The sequence below is a fragment of the Oryctolagus cuniculus genome, chromosome 3 (assembly GCF_051225735.1).
Source record: "Oryctolagus cuniculus isolate XC-2025 breed Fujian yellow rabbit chromosome 3, ASM5122573v1, whole genome shotgun sequence".
In the NCBI taxonomy this organism is placed as follows: domain Eukaryota; kingdom Metazoa; phylum Chordata; class Mammalia; order Lagomorpha; family Leporidae; genus Oryctolagus; species Oryctolagus cuniculus.
This window is the reverse complement of record NC_142869.1, coordinates 38,764,522-38,770,521: the sequence shown is the minus strand read 5'-3', so window position 1 is coordinate 38,770,521 and position 6,000 is coordinate 38,764,522. Positions and strand designations below refer to the sequence as shown.

General features: G+C 42.1%; 1 pseudogene; it reads right to left on the bottom strand.

The window, feature by feature from the left end:
• Window positions 1-3,684: 3,684 nt before the first annotated feature.
• On the bottom strand, window positions 3,685-4,575 carry LOC100347230 (protein MEMO1 pseudogene; annotated as a pseudogene).
• Between the last annotated feature and the right edge of the window lie 1,425 nt (window positions 4,576-6,000).

Sequence of the window (6,000 nt, the reverse complement as noted above, 5' to 3'; positions counted from 1 at the left end):
GACAAGGTGGTATAACAAAATATTTAAGAAAAGAGGGCTAAAAAAGGTGTTAGAACAGTTAACTCTGTCTGCAAGAAAAAAGGTTAGATGTCTGCATCAGACCCTGGACAAATTCAGAAAAATTCCAAATGGCTTAAAGATATAAATATGGAAGCAAAATTAGAAAGGTATGAGAAGAAAATGTAGGAAATAAAGGACCAGGGAAAATTTCTGTAAGCAAGAAATAAAAGCCAAAAATCATAAAGGAAAAGATGGACGAAGCCGGCGCCGTGGCTCAATAGGCTAATCCTCCACCTTGCGGCGCCGGCACACCGGGTTCTAGTCCCGGTCGGGGTGCCGGATTCTGTCCCGGTTGCCCCTCTTCCAGGCCAGCTCTCTGCTATGGCCAGGGAGTGCAGTGGAGGATGGCCCAGGTGCTTGGGCCCTGTACCCCATGGGAGACCAGGAAAAGCACCTGGATCCTGGCTCCTGCCATCGGATCAGCGCGGTGCGCCGGCTGCAGCGGCGGCCATTGGAGGGTGAACCAACGGCAAAGGAAGACCTTTCTCTCTCTGTCTCTCTCTCTCACTGTCCACTCTGCCTGTCAAAAATTTTAAAAAAAAAAAAAAAGATGGACGAATTTGATGACATGGACTTGTAACACTCAGTGATCAAATATAAAAACAGGTAGTTCTACTGATGAGAAGGTGGGCCATTCTGCCAGACCCAAACAATGCAACAAAAGGCACGTGGGGAGGCTCAGGAAGATGAAAAAGTTCTGGAGCTAGAAGGCGGTGCTGGTTGCACACAATGTCAATGTGATGAATCATACTGAGGTTTCTTTATGCACACATACAAATGTGCTGAGTCAGGAGAAGCTGTTGGTTTTGTAATAGAATTGGTAAAGCTAAAACACACGAGCTTCTTCAAAGTTCACAGAAAATGCATATGATGAAGAAACTATTCATGAGTTTCAAAATTCTTGCATAAAAATGAACTAAATTTTTAATCCCATCTTCCCACCAAGTTTTTGAAGTACTCCCATACTTTTAGAAATGAATCAGCAAGAATTTTTATGAGTCAGAAAAAGTGGAAAACAGCCCAACTGAACAATGAATAAGGACACAAACATGTGTTCAACAGAATTAATAAAAGCAAAGTCCTGAAAAAAATGTTCACCCTCCTTAGTAACAGTACAGAGCTAGCAAAAACAATAAAAGAAACTTGCAGTTAGGGTTTGGGAAGGCATGTTTGTTTGCTATTGTTGGACATATAAACTGGAGCAGCCACTTTATATGACGAAGAGTAATTTCACAATAACTTTTTTTTTTTTTTTTTTGGACAGGCGGAGTTAGACAGTGAGAGAGAGAGAGACAGAGAGAAAGGTCTTCCTTTGCCGTTGGTTCATCCCGCAATGGCTGCTATGGCCGATGCTGTGCCGATCCGAAGCCAGGAGCCAAGGTGCTTCTCCTGGTCTCTCATGGGGTGCAGGGCCCAAGCACTTGGGCCATCCTCCACTGCACTCCCGGGCCACAGCAGAGAGCTGGCCTGGAAGAGGGGCAACCAGGACAGAATCCGGCGCCCCGACCGGAACTAGAACCCGGGGTGCTGATGCCACAGGTGGAGGATTAGCCTAGTGAGCTGCGGCGCTGGCCTCACAATAACTTTCAAAGATTTAATTGCACAATCCTATCACAGAACAGTTTACTTAGGCAAAAAACACATGCTCACTTCTGAACAATATGTAATAGCTCCAAATCAGAAACTACCGATATTTCCTTAAACAGAAGAAGGGCTAAATAAATTGTACAAGTTCTACAATGATATAGTAGGCATGAGTAAGCCTGTGCATATCTTAGGGTCCTATTAGAGATAGAATCACATCAGTTATTTTTAATTATTTAAAAATTTTACACATATAAAAAGTTGTACATGTCGATGAGACATTATGTGATAATTTGGAACATGTGCACACTGTAATTTCCAATCAGGGTAAAAATCTTTATCTCTTCAAACTCTTAACAGTTCTTTTTTTTTTCTTTTGAGAGATAAAATTGATTTATTGCTTTCAGCTGAATGAACACAACAGAAGCATCATGTGTCAACGAGGATGGTGTCCTTTTTTTTTTTTTTAAAGATTTTATTTATTTATTTGAGAAGTGGAGTTACAGACAGTGAGAGGGAGAGACAGAGAGAAAGGTCTTCCTTCTGTTGGTTCATTCCCCATATGGCCACAACGGCCAGAGCTGTGCCAATCTGAAGCCAGGAGCCAGGAGTTTTGTCTGGGTCTCCCATGGGGGTGCAGGGGCCCAAGGACTTGGGGGGCCATCTTCTACTGCTTTCTCAGGCCACAGCAGAGAGCTGGATTGGAAGAGGAGCAGCCGGGACTAGAACCGGCACCCATATAGGATGCCAGTGCCGCAGGTGGAGGATTAACCTACTGCACCACGATGCTGGCCCTAGGGATGGTGTTTTTGATATTGCTCTACAGACTATTGTGTGTGTGTGTGTGAAGAGACTGAAACTGGCCTGGGGCTAGCATATGGAGGGATTCTGGGAATGATTCTAAATGAGCTGAGACCCTTTGCAAGAGAGGAGTTTCAGGCTGCTGAGGTTCCCCAGCTAGGACTTCCGCTAGGAGCTTCAGTTTCAGAGACAGAGCTCAGCACCCAGGACAAGGCAGGAGGTTGCTGACTCTGTAACTGTGTTACTACTGGCCTGAAGGAAGCCACCCTTGGCACAAAACCTGTGTCTAAGATCTGCTTGCATGGTTCATGAGAGTGCAAGTTGTGGAGGCAGTTAATTTAAACAGACCATGGCAGTGAGCCACAGGTTGCTGATGTCTGCTCTCATCCAATGCCCGGGGTTTTCCTAGATCCCAGAGGAATGTTTGGCTATGGTTACACAATGGCAGGTTTGGGGCAGGAATCTGGGTATGTATCTCCCTCCCTCCCTCCCTCCTTTCTTTCCTTCCTTCATTCCTTTCTTTCTTTTTTTTTTTTTTTAGTTTTAGCTCCCACATGCAAGGGAAAACCTGAGGTATTTGTCTTTCTTCTTTTTTTAAAAGTATATCCAGTTATTTTTTTATGTAAGAGCTGAGGTGTACCATTTTTAACAAAAATTCTGAGATGGAATCACTAAAAAACAGTATTTCATGTATACCACAGAGCAATAAGTTTAAATCAGACTATTTTGAGTTGTGTAGCCCTTTATTAACAACTAAAATAGAAAGTATCTGTTGTATAACACGGGTAGTAATTGGCTATAATCGGAGATCTATTATATTCTAATACAGATCATTTCTAAATGCGTTTCTTTATTAAAAAGGGTGTGTATAATTTGCAAAACTATTCTGAAAGTGGAATATATTGCACAAGTCTGCAAAGAGTGCAAATTTAGGATATGGTAAATGCTTTACAAGTTACTTTCAAAAAACTCTGCTGCAACCTGGGCCTTTCCATTGTCATCTTTTTTCATCAAAATATTTTGTTGCCAGCCTTCCTTCCACCGCCCTAAACTATAAAGCATTTTTTTAATGAATTGAAATTAAGGAAGGACTACATCTCCTAGAAAAGAAGAGAAGAAAGTTCTATTAGTCTGAGGTTTCAGAATCCCCCCACACCAGGACCGGAATCTTGGTACAGGTTAGGCTGGGCCGGTGGACAGATGAGTGTGTGCAGGCTGCATCCCTGAGGGTTCAGAGCTTCAGTGGCCTTCGAGGGCTCCAGCTGCATGACTCACTGAACTGTCTTGCCAGTTTCTGCACTGGCTTCACTGGGCATAATTCAAAAAGGAAAAGCTCATATTCATCCCATTCTTCCGAAGCATTCCGAAGCATTCGCTTGCACCCCTATGGGATGTCTTCCACATATAGCATTTCTTCAAGTAATTTCTAAAAGATACAGGGTCTAATTGCTCTATAATACTCATACCCATTTTATCTAGCTGTTCAGTGGATCTATAAATCTCCCCTTGGGATTCATCATAGTAACTGTAATGGAACCTTTGACTCCAATGGCAGAAATCAGAAGAAACCACAAAGAGATTACTAGGATCCGCTAGAAATTTGCTGAAGAGTTTTCCGAATTCTTGTTCTTTTGACTCAGATCTCCAACCAGCACAGGAATAATGGTAAACTCAACGTTATGGCTTTCCATGGCTTTAGCTGTATAAGGCAAATGCATTTCAACACTGTGTTCATCTTCATCTGGTTGCAGAGACATGCGTTCACACATTCCTGTCTTCCACAGTTCTCCGTAAATTTTTTGGTCAATATGAAGGTCATACAGAGGTGTCCTATATATATATCCACACTGGAAAGTGCACATTGAGAGAGGGGCAAGTGATGAGAGGGTCCAAGGATGAAAATTCTCTGGGTTATAGATGGATCCACTTGTTGGTAAGCGTGGGCAGCACAAGGCCCACAGTATGTGTATCCTGCATGGGGTGCAATCATGGCTCTAGCAGGTCTTTTTGTAGACTGTACTTGTGAAAGCCAGCCTTCTAGCCGGGCATTCAGCTGCGGTCCTGAGGCTGTGTACCAGCTCCCGGCGTGACTGGCTTCCCGGCAGACCACTGGGTGGACATCGTGGTGCCTGTGCCACCTATGGTGCACAAGGATGAATGAGGAGGTGGTGGCGGCAGCGGTGGCAGGAGCGGCTCTGCGAGAGGACGAGAGACCGGGGACCCAGCACAGGAGGAGGGCATTTGTCTTTCTATCTCTGGCTTATTTCAGTCAACATGATGTCCTCCAGTTCCAACAACTATGCTGTGAATGATGGAATATAATTCTTTTTATAGCTGAATACTATTCCATTGTATAGATATACATACATATTTATGTTTTGTATAATCATATATATAATTTTGTATATCATTGTATATGTATGTATGTGTATGTATCCATATATATCTTTATCCATTCATCTGATATGGACACCTTGGTTGATTCAATATTTTGGCTAGGATGACCAGTGCTGTCTTTGATAAGACGAGTTCGTGTCTTTAGGGTATATATCCAGTAATGGGATTGCTGGATCATATGGCAAGGCTGCTTCTAGTTTTTAAAGAAATCCCCATACTGTTTTCCACAGTGGCTGCATTAATTTACATTCCTACCAACGTGTGTCCACATCCTCGCCAACATTTACTGCTCTCTGTCTTCTGGATATAGCTGTTCCAACAGAGGTGAGGTGGTATCTCGTTGTGGCTGGTTTACATTTTTCTGATGGTATTGATTTACATTTCCCTGGTGGCTAGAGATACTGATTATTTTAAAGAACTTATTTGTTGGCCATTTGTATTTCTTCTTTTGAGAACTTCTATTCAGATCCTTTGTCAATTTCTTAACTGGATTGGTTGATTTTTTTTTCTTGTTGTTGAGTTTTTAGAGTTGCTGATAAGTTCTGGATATGAATTCTCTGTCAGGTAAGTATCTTGCAAATATTTCCTCCCATATGTCAGATGTCTCTTCACTCTACTGATTTTTTTCCTTTGTTGTTCAGAAGCTTGTGAGTTTGATGTAACGCCATTTCTCAAGCTTTGCTTTTATTGCTTGTGCTTTGGGGATCTTATCCAAGAAGGCATCACCTACACCAATGTCCTAAAGTGTTTCCCCTACATTTTCTTCTAGCAATTTCATAGGGTCAGGTCTTAAATTTATTGATCTACCTTGAGTTGATTTTTGTATATGGGGAAAAGTAGGGATCTAATTTAATTCTTCTACATGTATGCATCCAGTTTTGCAAATACCATTTATTAAAGGGACCATCCTTTTTCCAGTGTATGTTCTGGGTAATTTTGTCAAAAATCAGTTGTCTCTATGTATATGAATTCATTTCTGGGCTTTCTATTCTATACCACTGATCTAAGTGCTGGTTTTTATGCCAGTACCACATTGTTTTAATTACTATAGCTTTATAGTATGCTTTTTTTTTTTTTTTTGACAGGCAGAGTGGACAGTGAGAGAGAGAGAGACAGAGAGAAAGGTCTTCCTTTGGCATTGGTTCACCCTCCAATGGC